The sequence below is a fragment of the Plodia interpunctella genome, chromosome 21 (genome assembly GCF_027563975.2).
Source record: "Plodia interpunctella isolate USDA-ARS_2022_Savannah chromosome 21, ilPloInte3.2, whole genome shotgun sequence".
NCBI classification, from domain to species: domain Eukaryota; kingdom Metazoa; phylum Arthropoda; class Insecta; order Lepidoptera; family Pyralidae; genus Plodia; species Plodia interpunctella.
In genome coordinates, this window is record NC_071314.1 from 7,188,369 (window position 1) to 7,208,203 (window position 19,835).

The window sequence follows — 19,835 nt, forward strand, 5'->3', positions numbered from 1 at the left end:
ATTTGACATGACTTTTACGACCACCTACCGACATCTAGTGGCAAGTTGTCACACTAGTGAACTTAAATTGTCAACCAGTGCGCGCAGGTCCTTTTACTTCAAGTCAGATTGGTATACAAACTCATGTGGCACGAGTAGGATTCGAACCTGGGATTTTTCGATCTCAGAACCATAACAGCTTTCAAGGAATAGATAAAACTTGTGGAAATTGTGCTAGTAAGCACGCGCCTTAACTAATATTTAATTATTTATTTGGTTTAATAAACTGTTAATAACCAACTAATATCTTACAACTAGTAGGGTTAACAATATATTAGGTTAAGTATAACCATGAATGATATTCACATTGTACATGGAGATCGTGTGTCTATATCTACGTATTGATTGAAGTTAAAGAAAGTCGAAAGTTTTAGTTTTAACATAAAGTTTATTAAACGCTGCTAACTAAAAATAATTTGAAAGGGATAAACAGATATAGTTAAGAATACGTCAAACATAAATACCGTCCAATGAACCATCGGCGAACACAAGAAATCATTTATTTTTAATTTGTTTTATTTATTTATTAAGCAAACACAACAGTTAACAATCACAGTTTTGTAACAATTTTTATATAATATATAGGATACTTATCTAGATTACAGCTAACCAGAAACGTGAATGCATTGCATGCTAATCCAATATGCTCAAAGCTCTTACAAATACGGAAATTACAGAAACAAATTATAGAAATAACACAGAATCGTGGTCAATCACATGGAATCAAAATCTAAACAAGAGAACTGACAGAACTCATCGGAGAACATTCTCTACTTGTCTTCTAAATCTAATGTTTAAACTTGCCTTCTAAATATAATGTTTAGACTCACAGAGGTCTAAACTATGCATACCATCTGACTTCGTGATATCATTATAAAGCCTACACATTACTACTACTAGGTTATAGCAAAAAAATGTTATTTACATAGTACACATTTAAACAAAAAGTCACAGGATGACGCAAATTTGTTGTTTCCTTTCAGTTCTCATAGTAGAACTAAGTGCACAGTAAGCATATTATTTAATACTGTAACATTTTGCGTATTTATTGAATACCAATATGTAAATTTTATTAAAAGTTTTTTTTTTTGTTTGGTTAATTATACATATATATATAAGTATATATATTTTCCTTTCATCAGCACTTGATCACAATCATAATATGTTTCAGTATACCTTTTGACCATGTACTTTATTATGTACTTACATGTTATATTACTGATAAAAAATTATACATAAATTTATATTTAAAAAATGGTAAGCCCTTCTGGCATAATAGGGACCAACACTGTTTGAATGAGTTTCTTTGTGTCAGCAGTGGTCGTTCCGAAATGCTAGTAGTTTGTTAGCTTTGGTAAACATCATTTAATTTAGATTATGACGTGAAAAAGTGCCTGTGAAGGCCAAATTTCTGAATAAATGATTTGATTTTGATTTTGATTTGATAAAAGCGAGATAGGTGTAGTTTTACAAATATTATTAAAAAACAAAGAGCATTTTCTTATACTCTCTTCTCTTCATAGTCGTATCCCTCATGGCTGAGGGTCGTGGTTATTACGTGAAATGAAAAACACACAACGACTTTCTTGGCATTAGTAATGGAGTGGTTTAGCATTGCCTTCTCCATTTCACACACAAGTTAATAAGAATCAACCAGCGTGCAGGTTTCCTCACGATGTTTTCCTTCACCGGAAGCAAGTGGTGGTCGATGAAAACTACAATTTATGAGTCAGATTGGTATACAAACTCATGTGGTACGAATAGGATTCGAACCTGGGACTTTTCGATCCACAAGCGGGCGTCTTAATCATTACACCACCACCGCTTCTTTCTTATACTGCCAGATAGGTATTCAATTCTCAATATTCAAAGGAAGGGATTAGTTCCCCTTCGATAACGCACCGTAAGTTATTATTAAATGTTGCACGTTTTTAAATTTATATCGGCACAGAAACATTGATGTGTTATGCATGGAGCATACAAATACTAATGTTTTTTTTTTAGACTGACAACAAGACTAACGCTGCGTCGAACATTAAATTTTGATGATTGTACTTAACAGTAAATGTTAAAATCTGTATTAGTATTAAAAGGAAAGTAAACCGGTCGCCTATTGCATCTACTCGTAAAATAATTCCGTATTTAATGAAGACTTATATATATAATATATAAAGTTTGTGAGGATGTATGTGTGTATGTATATTTTTTACTCTTTCACGCAAAATCTACTGGACGGATTGTTATGAAATTTTGATACCTGACAAGAATATAACCAGCGTAACATAAGGTAAAATTTATCGCCAAATTCCTACGGGAGCGAAGCCCCGAAGCGCGGCTAGTTCAAGTATATATTTAAAACATTACAGTTCACTTTGTGTACTTGTGGACTAAAGGCCAGTCCAGAAACTGGCAACCCTTCCAATGTCAGTTCTATGCAGTATGTTATAACTCAATGGCATCCCCTCGTATTGATATCTCAATTTTATTGGCAGCTTCCATTTTGTAACATTTTCTTGTGCGTAATGGCATTTGCCTTATGGTTTGTGAATTTTTATTATTGAGGAGTGGTTTTGGCAAATCCGAATTTAAGTATTCGATCTTTGAGGCTTTCTAGCGTGTGGTTCGCGCCCTAGAATACCTTTGCATATCCTCGCGTGGATGACGTATTATTTTATTCTTTTGTTTATTTGAAGCGGTGGTGGTGTAATGGTTAAGACGCCCGCTTGTTGATCAAAAGGTCCCAGGTTCGTATCCTACTCTTGCCACATGAGTTTATATACCAATCTGACTCATGTATAGTAGTTTCCATAGACCACCACTGGCTTCCGGTGAAGGAAAACATCGTGAAATAGAGAAGACAATGGCAAACCACTCATAATGCCAAGAAAGTTGTTGTGTGTTTTTCATTCCATGTAATGACCACGCCCCTCAGCCATGAGGAATACGACTATGAAGAATTTATTCAGAGCCATCAGGTGTCCCACTGCTGGGAAAATACCTCCTTCCATTCATTCCATTTGATAGAGCCAGATCTTCCCTCTCATGTGTGTTGGAAGCCATGATGTCGTATAAGGTAATTAAATGATTACAAACTGGTAAAGTCTCCCAAAGCATACTTCGTTGCCAAACTTTGCTTATCAATATCAAAATATCCAAAAACGATGTAGTTAAGCATTTGGTTTCAAAATATATAATTATACTAGCTGATGTCCGCGAATTCGTTCGCGTGGACCGTTATGACTCTTCTTCAGAAAATTTTGACATTTTTGAATTCGTCCTCTTAATTTTTAAAATATGTATAAGACTTACATATGTTAATTGACGTCCTTGGAGGAAAGGCCGCGGTGAAGGTTATTGCGCCGCTTCTTCTTCACCTGCGCTTTGGAAGCCGGCAGTAGACTTAGTTTATGTAATTTTTTGACGTCAATAAGTGATGTATATCGTCATAAATTGAATAAAGAATTTTGAATTTGAATTTGGCAATTAAATATTTCTAGATCTATTTTTCTATTCGTGGTATATCATCCAAGAAATTGAATAGAACAACGAAACATCTAAACATACAGAGACACGCCAAATTGCATCCATTTCGTATAAAAACATTTTGATACCATCAAACGTATTGGAAGGAGTTCTCGACATGTTTTTTATTGCATAATATCCTTTTGTGAGGAATTGTATTTAGGGTTGTCGACGATTGGAAACAGGAAAATGAGTTGACATATTATATTATAATTTAAATATTGAGATGAAATAAACTAGTTGCACGCCGCGTACTTGTACCTCGCGAACACAATAAATTTTTACAAAATTTTGAATATTTCAAAAACGACTGAACCGATTTTGATGCCCCACGAACTTCTATAGGCATGTCCTATACATCTTTTAAATTTACATACATAAATTAAAAGAAAAAAACTAAAAAAAAAACACTTTTATTTAAATGCTCCAAAAAGAAGAAAATAAAATTTTCCTTTAAAATTTTAACTATCAACTTATAACCTCGTTATACACAATTTATTTGCCCATAAAAGCTTGTCGCGAGGTTTATTTAATTGAGTAAAATATATGTAGGTACTTACGCAAGTTAAATAAAAGCTTTAAAAAAAAACAATTAATATTCGATAAATAATTTCAATTAGGCATACACCAATGTGTAAAGTTAACACACATTTTGTTTCATTAGCCTTTATTTAGTTACATATATGGTTATTATTATAATTTTCTTGTAATTATTATAACTGAAGGAGTTACAAATTATATTACCACAATTGAAGGAGTTAGCAAATTATATTAATTCTTATTATTATTATTACTTTATTAAAAATCAAAAATTACCAAGGATCGGCACCCAACAACGCGACTCCTCAACGCATGTTGTCCGTGTAGTATGGACTTAAATTTTATGCCACGCATGAAATGCAATATGCACATTTTTGTGAAAAAAAAAAATGTTTACGAAAATCTGGATAATTTTGGTGAGACTATACAAAGTTTTCAGAAAAATTTACTTTAGTAAATCAATTTGCTGAAGCAAATGTGGCAGCCCTATTCGATTGGCGTTTGTAATCGAGCCAATTCGGTAGCTGAGCAATCGTTTTTTATACATATCTAAGAGTTGATCGGAGGGGAGACATTCTAATTGGATGCTACAAATGGTATATCAGAATTGTTACGGAAACTGATATTTGAATATTTCTTGAGATGACATTTTTACTGCTGCTATTTGTAAAATGTTGAATTTATATTTGTTGAAAAATATCTTAAATCAGAATTTATTTGGAATGTTCGACGGTAAAAAAATATATTTAGATCGGATTTTCTTTGGGCTGTTCTAGGGTAAAAAATGATATGCACGAATCAATAACTGATGTAAAATTCTATTGGCGAAACGTTAATGGCTGAATAGTAGTAGTATAGATGAAAAGTTTAATCGTATATGGCTAACAGTTAAATGGTCAATAATTTGTCGGTGTACCTAACGTTAAACCTTCAATGATTTGATATGTTTGGTAAGGAGCGCTATACGAGCTAATGGGAGACCATAGTCAAAGTACGCTTCGCTCCCGTGGGAATTTTGAGACAAAATATAGCCTATAGCAATCTTGAATAATGTACCTCCTTTCTAATGGTGAAATCATTTTTGAAATCGGTTCGGTAGTTTCGGAGATTACCCGCCTCAAAAATATAAAATCACAAACGCTTTCCTCTTTATAATAATTATAGTATAGATTAAGACTTTCACATCATTTTTTTTTAATTAGGTATATTATCATTTCTCGAAACTACACACAATACACACAACTAGCATTTCGGAATTCATCATTTATTCACAAGTTATGCCTACATAGGCACTCTTTCACGTCATATTCTAACTTAAATAATGTTTACCAAAGCTACAAACAACTAGCACTTCTGAGAAGTTATACATAAAGATACACATTTAAATGCTGGTCTCTGTCATGCAATTTTTTTTATTTTATATTTTATGATTGTGATTTAGTGGATTAAAAAAAAGCAGATAATTAATTACATAGTCATCAACAGAAATATGAGAATCGAGCTAACCAGTGAGTTTTAATGACGTGATAACTTACTAAAACCTAAACAAATAAGTATACTAGTATTTGTCGTCAAAAATGTATTAAGTTTACCTGCCGATTTCCAAAGCGCAGTTGAAGAATCGGCGCAAGTGCAACAAGCTTCACCACGGTCTTTTCTTCAAATTTATTTGTGGTAATGATTATGGGGAATTACAACAATTATATCAGTGATATATTTAACAAAAGCCCCTCCCTTTTGATCCATTACATATTATTTGATGATTGTAAGTCCAGTAAATTAACAAAGTACTGTCGAATTAACAATATAATCAAAATGTTCAAATTTGATTATATTGTTAATTCGACAGTACGCTACCAAATCAAAATCAAAATCAAATCATTTATTCAGAAATTAGGCCTTCACACAGGCACTTTTTCACGTCATATTCTAAATTAAATGATGTTTACCAAAGCTACAAACTACTAGCATTTCGGAACGACCACTGCTGAGAAGAAATGCCGAAAGAAACTCATTCAAACAGTGTTGGTCCCTATTATGCCAGAAGGGCTTACCATTTTTTAAATATAAATTTATGTATAATTTTTTATCAGTAATATAACAATAAAGTACACAATAAAGTACATGGTCAAAAGGTACACAAACACCACCGTACCATCTACACCAAAATTAAAAATAGAATCACACTTTCAATTTGAAACTTTTTCTCTCCAGCCAGTTTCACATCTTGCTCACCCTTCTTGAATATTTAACTTCGATATCAAAATTGGCTATGTAAAAAAACATTTAGCACCCTTTCCTATACAAATTGGGTGTTAAATTGGTCTGGTACGTGACATTTTAATATGGGGGGCGTCTATCTCCAATTTTTCACAACCCTTTTTTGGACTTTTTTTTCCTCAAACGAAGGAATTGTTCTTTCACACTTAATTTACTTTAAGGCTGGTTGAGACCGAATGCTTAACATGTAGAAATGTCTACATTTGTTGCGTTGTGTTGTATGGTACTATATGGGACGTGTTTGTTTGACTTTCTTTCACGTCAAAACGGACTTTATAACTCAAGAAGGCATAGTTGAAAGTTGCTCTTAACTTTATATAATATAAGCAGATTTTTCTCGCGGCTTCGCCCGCGTGAATTTCCCACGGGAACAGTATTTTTTCCGGGATGAAATGTCCTTCTCCATAGTTTTAACTACATGCATGCAAAATTTCAAGAAGATCGGTTGAGTAGACAGATAGTGAACAGGTAACAAACTTTATATTACTGGTTAGGATTAAGATATAGATGGATACTATTAATAGGGCTGTTCCCACGGGACATTCAAACAGGCGAAGCCGTGGGTAAAAGCTAGCAATAACTAAACCCCGTTAGCCAACTATCACATAACATTCAAACTATACATGGTGAAGTTGGCAAGTTTCACGGACCAGAGGAAGTACCGCAGTCCAGGCACACACAATGTCCGTCCGGACGGCTGGCCATCTTCCCAGCTGTGGGGAAACTTGATCAACTCACATATTAATAACTTAGAACTGGACAATGTATTGTGAAACTTGGTTTTAGATCTATCTCCTATCTGAGCGATTATCAGGTGTCGTTAGCCCTTAATTCACATGTTTACGAATTTCTTTTGTTTATTCGCCAAAACAAAAAAAAAATCCTCTTTCCAAATTATTCTAAACTAGATAAAGGAATTTATCGAAAAGTATAGTTTTCCATTACTCAGTATAGTCACAGTAGAAATCTTCATAGTAATAAACGCGGCTAGTAACAGATAAGAACGACCTCTCTGGCCTAATGGTCATCATGCAGGACGGCTACACTGGAGGTCCCGGGTTCAATCCCCGGTCAGGTCAACATGGAAAATGATCTTTTTCAGATTGACTTGGGTCTTAGATGTTTATCTATATATGTATATATTATAGAATATAGTATCGTTGAGTTAGTATCCCATAATACAAGCTTCGAACTTACTTTGGGGCTAGCTCAATCTGTGTGATTTGTTAGTACACATTTTCAGCCACGGATCTATTGGGGTCTGGTCCTTTGAGGCATTCATGGGGCTGAGGCCAGCATTGAAGAGGCCTTTTTGTACCTTTTTATACCAAAATGAGATGGCTGCATCTGTAGAGATCTATCCCTTTGCGCACCATCGGGGAACACAATTATTATTTATTATAATTATAAAATAACAGTCAATGTGGAGTTGAGAAATTCATCAAAAAATTAACCTCTCCTCGACGTTCCCAATAAAAATGAAATATCAAAAAAGTTGTGAACATTTTGCATACTCCCGGGGCCCCTTGGTTTGCTTTACCTATTTGTCAATCAACACCTTATATTTTTGGCGATGTGGAAACTTGTGGGTTCCGTCCGTGTTTAAAATTTTCAAAACTTTTTTCACGTGATTGACGACGTGTCGACAAAATAAATACCTAAAAACGATAAAGAAGAAACAAATAAATATTTTAAATGGTGGTTAGGAAGGTTTACGTGTTTTTATCCGAGCGAAGCCGAGACGGGTCGCTAGTATTACAAGCGACTTGTCCCTTCCTCAGAAATCACAGTATCTATTTGTGAACCGCATGAAAATCCGTGTAGTAATATTTGAGTTTATGACGAAGAGACAGGCGCGACATATGTAAGGGTATATTATGTAAGGATAATAAATAGCATTTTAAATATTACTAGCCTTTTCCTGCGGCTTCGCTAGGGTTCATTCTGCGCGCCCGCTCCTAAATTATTATGGTCAATATCTCGGATTCTTAGCAACGTATCGCGACGAAACCTACACCAGATTTCAAGTTAGACCATCCGCTATAAAACTGTGAAGACCGAATCAAATTCTATCTAGTGGTTTTTACGTGATGCGCGAACAAATATACGCACAGAGAGATAGCCAAAAATTCTAACAAAAAATGTTTTCGCTTCTTAATAGAAGTCTATACTAATACTAATATAAAAATACTAAAGAATACTAATGTCCCAAAAAGGAAATAATTTATTTTTTAAAGTCTTCTATGAACAGATATAGCCCTTTTACAGATTTATTATATGTATAGACTAGATGTTGCCCGGGGATACGTTCCCGTAGAAATTTTGAGATAAAATATAGCCTATAGCAATCTTGAATAATGTTACCTTTCTAATGCTGAAAGAATTTTTGAAATCGGTTCGGTAGCTTTGGAGATTACCCGCCTCGAACATACAAACTCACAAACGCTTACCTCTTCACTATAATATAATAGATGTATGGATTTCAAGAAGTATAAAAACGGATCCCTAAAACGGATCCAAGGGAATCGGAAGGTGGGTCCGATAAAACATTTTCTCTGATCATCGGCAACTTGTAGTAATTTCCATACTTTGTCGGCGGGCAATGAGCTATCGAGGAAAATATAATGGAATTTTCCCAAAATTTCCAAATTGTTTTCACGATTTTCAAAGAACATTAGGCGGGGTGCTTACGAAGTTTAAAATTTTTGCCTTGTTAGGTTCCGGTGTGTTTTTTTTATTAGCAAAAAAGATGTTACAAAGCCAATTATTGGTACTTTTGTTATTTATTTCGCAATTTCTGTAGGAATCGTAACTAATAATATAAATGCGAAAGTATGTTTGTTTGTTACCTCTTCACGCTCTATCTGCTCAACCAATCTTCTTGAAATTTTGCACACATGTAGTTTGAAGTGTGGAGAAGGACATAGGGGGACCTTTCATACCGTCGTGGGAAACTCACGCGGGCGAAGCCGCGGGCAAAAGCTAGTCCCCTATAAATTTCATCTAGTAGTTTTTGCATAACAAACATACAGACAAAAATTTAAAAAAAAATGTTTTGGCTTCTAATAGTCCCATAACGACCCCCACAATTATTTATATTATAATATCTCATATGTACAGACATAGACCACTCAAAGGTAGTGAAGATAAAGAAGAAGAAGAGATTTTTTTACTATTTTTAAGCATAAACAAACAGAAAATTCATTTTCCAAGACCATAAAGAATGGATCTTCCTCTATGAATGCCTCGACAATGCATTGAGGGGTTGGTTCGCAAAGCGTTTCACTGCGGCTGCGCGGTCATTACAATCCGTCAATTTTCTTGAGGAAGGAATCATTTCCAAAATCAATCATATAATTCATAAAATTGACATTACTACAGTACAGAGTAATTAATGTACAGTCATATAGTAAAACTCATTCTTGTTATTGTTAAAATTTGAAACATTGTAAAGACAGCGCGATCGCAGCGGTCGAAATGCTCTGCGAACCACCCTCAGGCGTATTTTTTACAACTTTTTTTATTTTCACGCAGAAGTATGTAGGTATACCAGCCATAAATAAACAATAAAAGAACTACCGATGATCACACGGGGTGGGAAATAAGGGTAAATGACATAATTGGGCGTAGTAAGTGCATCGGGCTATCAACAGCGAAAGGTGGCGACGATAAAACGCGACAAACAGACACATGGCAGATTTGAAGGTGTTTTAAAAGTAAGGGTTTGTGTACATGGGCATGTTTTTATATGAAACTGGTGTGAATTCGCCCTGTATTAATATATGATTTACAAATTTTCAACTCCCATTGTATAATGGGGGTTGAAAATTTGTAAGAAAATCGTCGTTCCGCTTTCGCAGATAAATTCACGCGCACCCTCAAATAAAAAAACCTATATTTGAACGAGGGTATTTAACTACATGCATACCAAATTTCATCAAAATTGTTTCAGCGGTTTAGCCGTGAGAGCGGAATAGATAGACACAGACTTTCGCATTTATAAAATTAGTACCTTAGATTGATGTAAGATGTTACTTTTTTCATGGAATATGACAACGAGCGCGCGCTCATCTAGTGGTAAGCGATCAACGCTGAAGAAGAATTGAAATACCAGGGCAAAGTTTTTAGCTTTTCAAGAAATATAGCTTCATTTGAAGTATAAATTTTGAAGATAATTTGAATTATAAATTAATTCATTCGATCTGAAATAGGGAATACTGCAGAAAATGAATACAATAGTTTGGAATGTTTAAAACATATTTAAAAAAAAAAAAAAACAAATTTCCGTTAAAAAGTTTTTTTCACGATGGTCGTCGACTGACTATCGATATTTCGGAAGTTCCTAGCACTTTCATGGATGGTACCATGTACGTAAACATGGAAACGTGCTCAACACACCCAGATACACAGACAAATTTTGCAAATATTTGCCCGCACTGAGTATCGAACCCAAGACCCCCCCAGATAACAGATAGATGTCACTATGCCACGGAGGTCGTCAAAAATACATTTTAGGTTATAATATAAATAATACCTTACCTTATGACACGCCCTAAGACAGTTATGTAAGGTAACTGTAGATTGATAGGAGAAATAAAATCACTAAGTGCGAAGCCGAGAGCCAGGTTGGTTCCTCGTAAAGCATACGTTGAGAGCTCACGTTTTTATATCTTGACTACTTGACAGAGCCTTGCAGAGCTTGTACAGCCATCTGAAATAAGTATTTGGCCATTGCAAGTAAAACTAATTCTTAATTCTTGTCTTTGTTAAAATTTCAAAAATTGTAATGACAGCACGGCTGCAGCTGAGAACCAACCATATATATATATGTGACGTAACGTGATGTGAGTTATCAAAACAGTATCACTTGTATGGAATAGTATGGAAGCATACAAATTTTGCTCGCGTCATAGAGCATTAGCAATATTTGAATATCTCCATACTATTCCATACAAACAATACTGTTTTGACAAGACACATCACGTCACATAACTATAAATTTACCTTAAGCTTGTAAAAATACCAATATAAAACGACATTGACAGTAAAACAATGGCAAAATTTGCGGGCAACATATTCCCAAGCTTACGATGCCAATAAACTCACCCCAATATGCGAAATTGACCACAGTTTACTGCTAAAACCCGGTAAAAATTTTACTACCCTCCTAAAAGATAACTTTTGCTCATGTTAAATGAATAGGAAAATTATGTCTATGAATTATTCAATGGGATTTTTTTTTGGGGAATTTATGGTCTATCCTGGACATTTGTCAAGACGTAGGACATAAAAATTCATAATTAGTTTGAGAGGAAATATTGGAATAGAAAAAGAAAACACGTGTATATTTTTTAATTAATCTTATTTTATGTATTAATTTTTCACAATATCAGTTAACAAACATTCTAATATTATACACGCGAATGTGATTTTTGAATTGAAAACTTCTTTAGCGGCGTTGTGCACTTTTTGTGACGGGTAAAAAATGTTTAAGTCGCATCAGGACACAAATGCACAACGTTAATGTTCAAGTTTTCACTTATACCGGCAAACTATTTTTTTTATTGTTTGTTATCTCTTCACTGGATTTTCACATAGGCATAGTTAACGTTACGTTGTCTTGTCAATAAAAATGTTATGCACCCATGAGAAATCCCTTCGGTCCACAATCTTAACCATATTTCATGATCATCCAAGATGGACATATGTACAAATGCTTAAGTTGGTATATTGTGCGAGGGCTTGTGTCAAAGTTAACAACCAATCTCAACTATTGCCCGGTTAATATCCGATTCTTAAGCAATCGGAATAAAGTTCATCAATTTTGTCAATTTATTTTGGAAGGTAAATTCGACATCGAAAAATTTCCATCGATCGATGTGTCCGACCTCCAAAATAATAAGAAAAAATGGTGGAATTTATCAGGCCCTTCTTGGTCAGATATATGAAATTCAGTACCCTTATACACAAAATCTTAAATCCGATATATTTTCGCCCCTATCTTAACAGTAGCAAGAATTCTCAGCATATCATTCCCCTCACGTAGGTCCGAGTAAAATGACTAAAGACGGCCGCTTCAAACCTCGGCATCCATCACTTTTATACCTTTATATTTACCTAGCCCTGTAAAAGCCGATACATAGACTTATGAATAATTAGATAGGTATTTACATTTAATATTGCAATGTTGGCACTGGGTAAATTGTATTTGTAGCTAAAAATAAATATTTATTATGTTATGAATAAATGCATTTATTTATATAAGAGAGTAAACAGTTCATGTTTATTTTTTTGTAATATCTTTATTGTACAAAGATCGTATGTTAAAAGTACATATATATAACAAGAAGGTAATATATTATAGCGGACTTAAATGGCGGACTTCTTAGACGGCGGTTTTTAAAACGCGATTTCATAACACGCAAACAGCGAAAGCTGGAAGTGTTCGCGTTTGGTCTAAGATCGACTTAGAATCGAATCGAACTGCAGTAGTACGGTATTTTATATCTATGAGTGATAAGCGATGTGTAGCTAGTGGTGACACTTGTCATGTCTATAATATTATTAAGTCTGTCACAATAAGTGCAAACAGTATCACGTATGTGTCATTCGGCAGGTATACTTTATGGCCGGAGATCTTGCGGATTTTTACGAGCAAACCCGCAAAGTAGAGTTATGTCTTATGTGGCCTACGATAATGAACTATATTCTTGGTTTATTGTGTTATATTGTGCGTTTTGTGTCTTGATTAAAATAATCAAAGCACATGTTTATTATCCTCTATCCATCAAACGTCGGTTTTTGCGTTCGCCGACATCAGTCCGATGGCACCCGGAAAATTTTTCGGGCATTCCGCGAGACAGAAATCATCGGATATCTCAAAATTTTTGTATGAACACTAGTGTCATAAGTTATATTAATGAAATCCTTATAAAATAGTTTCAGTTACAAAATACATGGGACAGACAGCGGGAAGCTACTTTGTGATTTATACAAACCATAATATATATAGGCTGGATCTCATTTTAAGCCGTACCTCGTTCATAAAATAATATGGATATCTATACATATAATAAAAATGTAAGTGTTACTGTCATACGAAAAGGGTTACTATACTGAAACTATATATCTGTACATAGGGGATATTATAGATCAATATTTATGGGCGGCCTTTATTAGACTAATATAGGCCAAAATAACTTTTTATAATGCGGGCCATTTTGTTTTATAATAGGTATGTACCTACCTGTAGTGATGGAAGAAACTCACATATATAAAAACATGAACCTTAAAAACATATTACTCCTTTTTGCGCAGTCGTGTAATAATCAAAACGACTGCCATTGTTGTATCAATGCCTCCCTAATGCGGCACACGTTAGGGACAACAACATGGCGCAGATCAAGATGGCTTCCTTGATCTGTTTAAAATGGCGCCGATTTTAAAATGTGTCCCTTTTTACCAAATACATTTGTAAAAGGGGATGTGTTGTTAATTTTCTTTCAGCTTTAGTATAAACATTAAAAAATATTTTGTACATAATAATAATAGAAATATTTTTTTGTTTCATATATTTTTAGAATCTTAAATTTATATGATACTACGTTGTATAAAATACCAAATTGTATGATTACATTAAATCTAGTTTACTCAAAGTTTATGCGTAAAAGTAAAAAAAAAAAACAATAATTTAGTACATTTTATTTAGCAAACTCTCTGAATTTGGATCAGCGTAAAAAGTAAAAAAAAAAACCTTAAAATTTTGATGACTCGGCTGTAACAAACGTCCGTCTGCCTGATGTCAACCCTCCTTGAAACTGCTGTTGTAGCCTGTCAGCAGCCAAGACTTCCTCATTACTCGCTCATACGACATCCACGGATCAATAATATAATGGTCCTATTTAGGGCGGAACCGTACGCAATCAATAAATGTATTATTAAATGTAAATACTAATGCAATGATATTATATCAAATTTTTACAAAATTTACGCATAATGTCGTTCAATTTCCAAATAAAAATATCAAAATACAAGAAAGCAATTTAATAACACTTAGGGAAATCATGAAACGCACACACAATATGTCGTATCGCCCAAAGCTAAGGGGAAGTCGACACTTGCTATCTGAAATGGAACGCAAATTACATCGGATTTTTACAATTCCCTTTCGATAGCTTCGAACGATCGAGGTTACAGGTTATGGGGTTAAACTAATGTCTTTTTTACTCGACTGTGCAAAAAAGGGAGTGTAGAATCTTCAGTGGCGTGCTTACTTTTTTTTTATACAAGCCGATAAGTCCCACTGCTGGGCGGGAGGCCTTTGCCCAGCAGTGGGACTTATCAATTTCCTTCTGCTGACCGATTGAGCTCAGATTTTGCATACACGTTTGATTGGCAATGCATTATTATAATAAGCATGACCTGATTTGCAACCAAGAACGGCTACCGTCGAGGGGACTCCTCGACGGTTTTCTGCACGGACATATTTTTTTATCAAGCATTGAAAACAGAAAATATCTCTGCCAATAATATAGCTTGTGTATGTCGATGCACGAGCGATATGTGATGCGGGGCGATTAGATTTAGATGTTATCCTAAACAAATGCAATACAAATTGATAAAAAGAATTTTTTAACATTCATTTAGATAAAGGTTTCATTACAAATGATTAAAAATATATACATCACTTATTGACGTAAAAAAAATTACTTAAACTAAGTCTACTGCCGGCTTCCAAAGCGCAAGTGAAGAAGAAGCGGCGCAACAAACTTCACCGCAGCCTTTTCTCCAAGGACGCCAATTAACAAATATAGGTCATATATATATATATATATTATATATTATATATATATGTATATTAAAAACAGTGTTTACATATAAACTAAGATCAATTTAATACAAAAGCGTGCGGCGTTTATGACTGGTTGACAGGTTTTTTTGTGTTACTTTTTCCTTGCGTTTTAGATTCTGATTGGTTGTTTACTTGTTGTAGCATTTGTCCGACTACAGCGAAAAGGGAAGACTTCGGAACCATGTTTGTCGCAGGCTCGTACGGGACCGCTGCTTTGAAAACTGTAATAAAAATATTAACATTCTTTTTCATACTTTCAAGCACGTATGACGCCAGGGGTGTAATTGTGACGTTACAAGATTAAAGAATCTAGCCACATGTTACTTTTAAACTTTCTGGTTGCAATCAGAAATGCATATATATATTTAACGACAGAATATGCATATTATATATTACACGGCAGTAGGTAGAAGGATTGACCACGGAACTTTGTAACATGGTCCGAAACGTCTAGGAAATAAAATTCAAATCATTTATTCAGAAATTAGACCTTCACAGGCACTTTTTCTCGTAATTTTTTATATAAAATAATTATTTCTCACAAGCTACAAAATACTGGCATTTCGGAACGACCACTGCTGAGGAGAAATGCCGAAAGAAACTCATTTGAACAGTGTTGGTCCAGTCATTGTCATTGGTCATTTGAACAGTTTGGTATATATATAGATGTGAAACACAATTAACTTACACAAAAATATATGAGAAACGACGTGACCAATTCCCTCTGGCAGCACCCGTTCACGAGTTGACGCATGGCCATCAGCCATCGCGTAGCTCAACCATAATAGAGGGAACCTCACAACCCGGCCCACGAAAAAAAGGTAAAAATGGTATGTGCGCGTTTAATACCCGTCGTTTAATATAATATAACAGCCACAATTTTATAGAAACGAAATAAAAATAACATTTCTTGCAAGAAATCATTAAATAATTTACTTTTTAAATAATTTACTCTTACCTAGTCTGGAACGATTTCCAGAATAGATTTATGCTTTTTAATAGCATATCATATAGCATAAATCTATTCTTACCGACTATGCGTAAAAAAAATTAAGCATGAATCAATCATCTAGATTATTTTTATGTAAATAATTTATCTTTCATCAAAATTGGTGCAGCGGTTTAGCCATAAAACCGTGACATACGTAAAGACAGACATGCTTTCATATTTATAATATTAGTATGGATTTTAATAACAAATATAACTAACCTTGTCTTCTTTCCATTTTCTTAGCACACGTCACTTAGGTATTATTAATACTTAAAACATATACTGTAAAAATATATTACAAATTACAAAAAATATATATATATATATGTATATTAAATCCTGTACATATCCTTCGCAAGTTCTTAACAGAATGGATATTAATAAAGTGTGAATGTTATGTTATTTAGGTCATATTTACTGAACAGTGTTGCAGAAAAGTCGATAGTTTTATTGTCGATAGATAGACTATGTATAGCTCAAAATGAGGCTATATGAGTACAACACTATTCATACATCATCTTGTCACTGGAGTTCCTTCCATTGTTCTCTCTCTGTTCAACTCCTTCGCTCCTTGATACGACACGACATTTTTTCCTTTATTTGCCTGGTGTAATTCTCTTGGTCTTCTGGGCCTCTTCTTCCTTCCACCTTTCCTTCTATAACCTAAAAAAGGCTTCGTGTTGTATCAAGTTTCCTAACATTCCTAACTTGTCCTTTTTTCTATTTATCAATTGTTTTCAGAATTTCGATATTATTGAAGAATTTGCGCTGCTAGCATGATAGAGATCAATACTGCTTAAATGAGTTTCTTTAGGCATTTCTTCTCAGCAATCCTTTCTTAAGTCACTATTGATTAGTGGTTGATGATGCTGGCACGGGATCTTTCGTTCTGCTCGCCCCCTGAGCTAATAACAAATTCAACCATCCAAGTTGCTGTTTCCACATTGGTTCCCTACTGGATGATCGGCCTGAATGAGACGGACGGGCGCGGCTATAGCTACTATAGTATATTTAATAAAATAATATTGATTGTTTTAGACTACCGACCGCGGGGATCGAACCCGGGACCTCTCGATTCAGAGGCAAGCACTTTACCACTGCATCACCGAGCTCGTCAAATTATTGTCCCTGTTGATGAGCTGGTTAAAAATACTTACCATAATTTTAATTTCAAAATTATATCGATTTTTTATTCGATAGTGGGCTATGAATTGCAAACACTATACTTAAATGTACTTAACGATTACTCTACTATCCACTATCTTATCCAGATAATAATTCTGTGAATACAAGGGGAAGTACTCATTTTAATTATACTACTACATGAAGATTACTTGAAATGTTTTGGGGTTCCCCGAAAATGAGAAAACAGTGCCATTCTAAAAACTTGTCTGTCCGTCTTTTTAAGACAGTATCCCAACTAATATTAATATTTGATCAACATATTAATAACATCTGTAAGAGAGCATCGACGAGAGATTTTGACGACCTCGGTGGCGCATTGGTAAAGTTATTGCCACTTTCTGGCGCTTACCACTTGGTGGCGCATTGGTAAAGTTCTTGATCTTTTTCTGATTGACCCGGGTCTTGGATGTTTATATATACATGTTATAAAATATAGTATCGTTGAGTTAGTATCCCATAAGTTTGACATAAGTCTCGAACTTACTTTGGGGCTGGCTCAATCTGTGTGATTTGTCTTAATATATTTATTTTATTGATTTATTTCCATTTTTTTATACTGTTGAATAATTACTGTTTTCCTTAAATAAATAAATATTATAAATGCGAAAGTTTGTTTGTTTGTTACACCTCTTCACGCGTTATCTACTCAACCAATCTTCCTGACATTTCGCATATAGGATACTTTTCTTCCCTGAAAAAACTATTGTTCCCGTGAGATTTGCGAAAAACCTGTATTCTATATTCGGTGGCGCTATAAATGCTAATAAAATAAACTTTGCAGTATAAAATACTAGATGGCGCTGTGTGTATTTTAAATGCGCTATAGATTTCAACTATCTTAATACCATTTTAATATGAAGAAAAAACTGTTCCCGAGGGCATTTAAGGTGGCGAAGATTATACAGCTAAGTAGTTAAGAATATGTAAAAATTATGATTTTAATTAGGAGTGCAGGAATAAGCCCAGAAGCATTTCATCAAGTCAATACATTTATTCAAAAATTACATCAGCGAAATTAGGCACTTTTTCACCTTGGAATTTAAATTATACAGTACTAGCTTTTGCGCTCGGCTTCGCCCGCCGCCCGCGTGAATTACAGATGGGAACTGTAAACAGTACCCTATGTCCTTCTCTGTACTTCAAACTAAATGTACGCAAAATTTCAAGAAGGGCATATTTTCATAGCTTTTTAATAAGTGGGCCTTCAGATCACACGCACGTGATTGATTGATGCCAAATAATCAAACTTTGTTATTAGATCTATATACAAAACCATGAACCTTTCTTTTTTGAAATTAATTCTATAATTGGGATTTCAAAAATAACTAAGTTACAAAGTAATGATCATCTGCAGTCCTCCGTGACCCACTGCTGGGCATAGGCCTCCTTCCGTCTCCGCCAACCATCTCTGTCCTGGGCCATCCCCATCCAGTTGTTGACAGCAATTTCCAGCAATATATAACTTGTTACAAAGTACTTACCTTGATTGACTTTTACAGTCTGTACGAGAAGAGAAACAGCAAACACACGGTTTTTACTTCTTCCCTAGACCAGTCTTCACATTGTTATAATAAGAAAATAAAAATAAAAACAAACTCTATTCTTCTCCACAATAAAAAAAGGTTAATTTTTAACAAAACTATACTATGATATGATCTCTTCAGCAATCATCATATCTGTTTATTTGTTAGCACATCACGCAAAAACTACAGTAATAGTAAATTCGATGCGATTTCACAGTTGTATAGCAGATAGTCTAACTTAAAATCTGGCATAGGTTTTATACGGATACGTTGCTTGAAACTTGAGATATTAACAAAAATATGTTATGAGCCGACGCACATAATAAACGCGGGCGAAGTTGCGGGCAAGGACTAGTGATAAATGAAAATAAATAAATAAATATCTATAAGAAAAAATACTTGCTTATTGAAGCAGCTCAAACTCTAAGGTATGATGTATGTGGCCGCGGTACGTGACATTGATTTGCCTTTTAAATATTTCATGCAAAAGTGAACCAATAAGCTGATGAAAATGCATAGTATTTTTTTATGATTTAGTTGATTAAAAAAAGAAAAACATGCTATGAGTTTCATTGTCACAACAGGCAAAGATAAATTAAACAAAACATTCATGAAATCACAACATTTGTTTTATTATCCAGAATTATATATTAGAACTTTACACACATACCTACTACATACGAAACCACCCACATACTTACAAATGTTTAGGAAAAGCTTGTAATTGTGGTATACTTGCGAGATTACGTGCCCCGTCCTCGCACGTAATTGTACATCACAGCCACATGACTGATGCTCCAACGTCTGTGCGTCTCGACGTCTCGTAAACAATTGAGCGCTGGCTCGCAGCGCTTTGACTTATATCACAGTAGTGGAGGGGAAGTGAATATAGGAATACACTACA

General features: G+C 34.4%; 1 long non-coding RNA gene across 1 annotated transcript; it reads right to left on the reverse strand.

Annotated features, from left to right (window-relative positions):
• Positions 1 to 14,409: 14,409 nt before the first annotated feature.
• Positions 14,410 to 17,391, reverse strand: LOC128679216 (uncharacterized). The gene is made up of 2 exons (XR_008405729.1): positions 16,443 to 17,391; positions 14,410 to 15,453 (listed from the first exon to the last, which is right to left on the reverse strand). It is a non-coding gene; the product is annotated as an uncharacterized LOC128679216 (long non-coding RNA).
• Between the last annotated feature and the right edge of the window lie 2,444 nt (positions 17,392 to 19,835).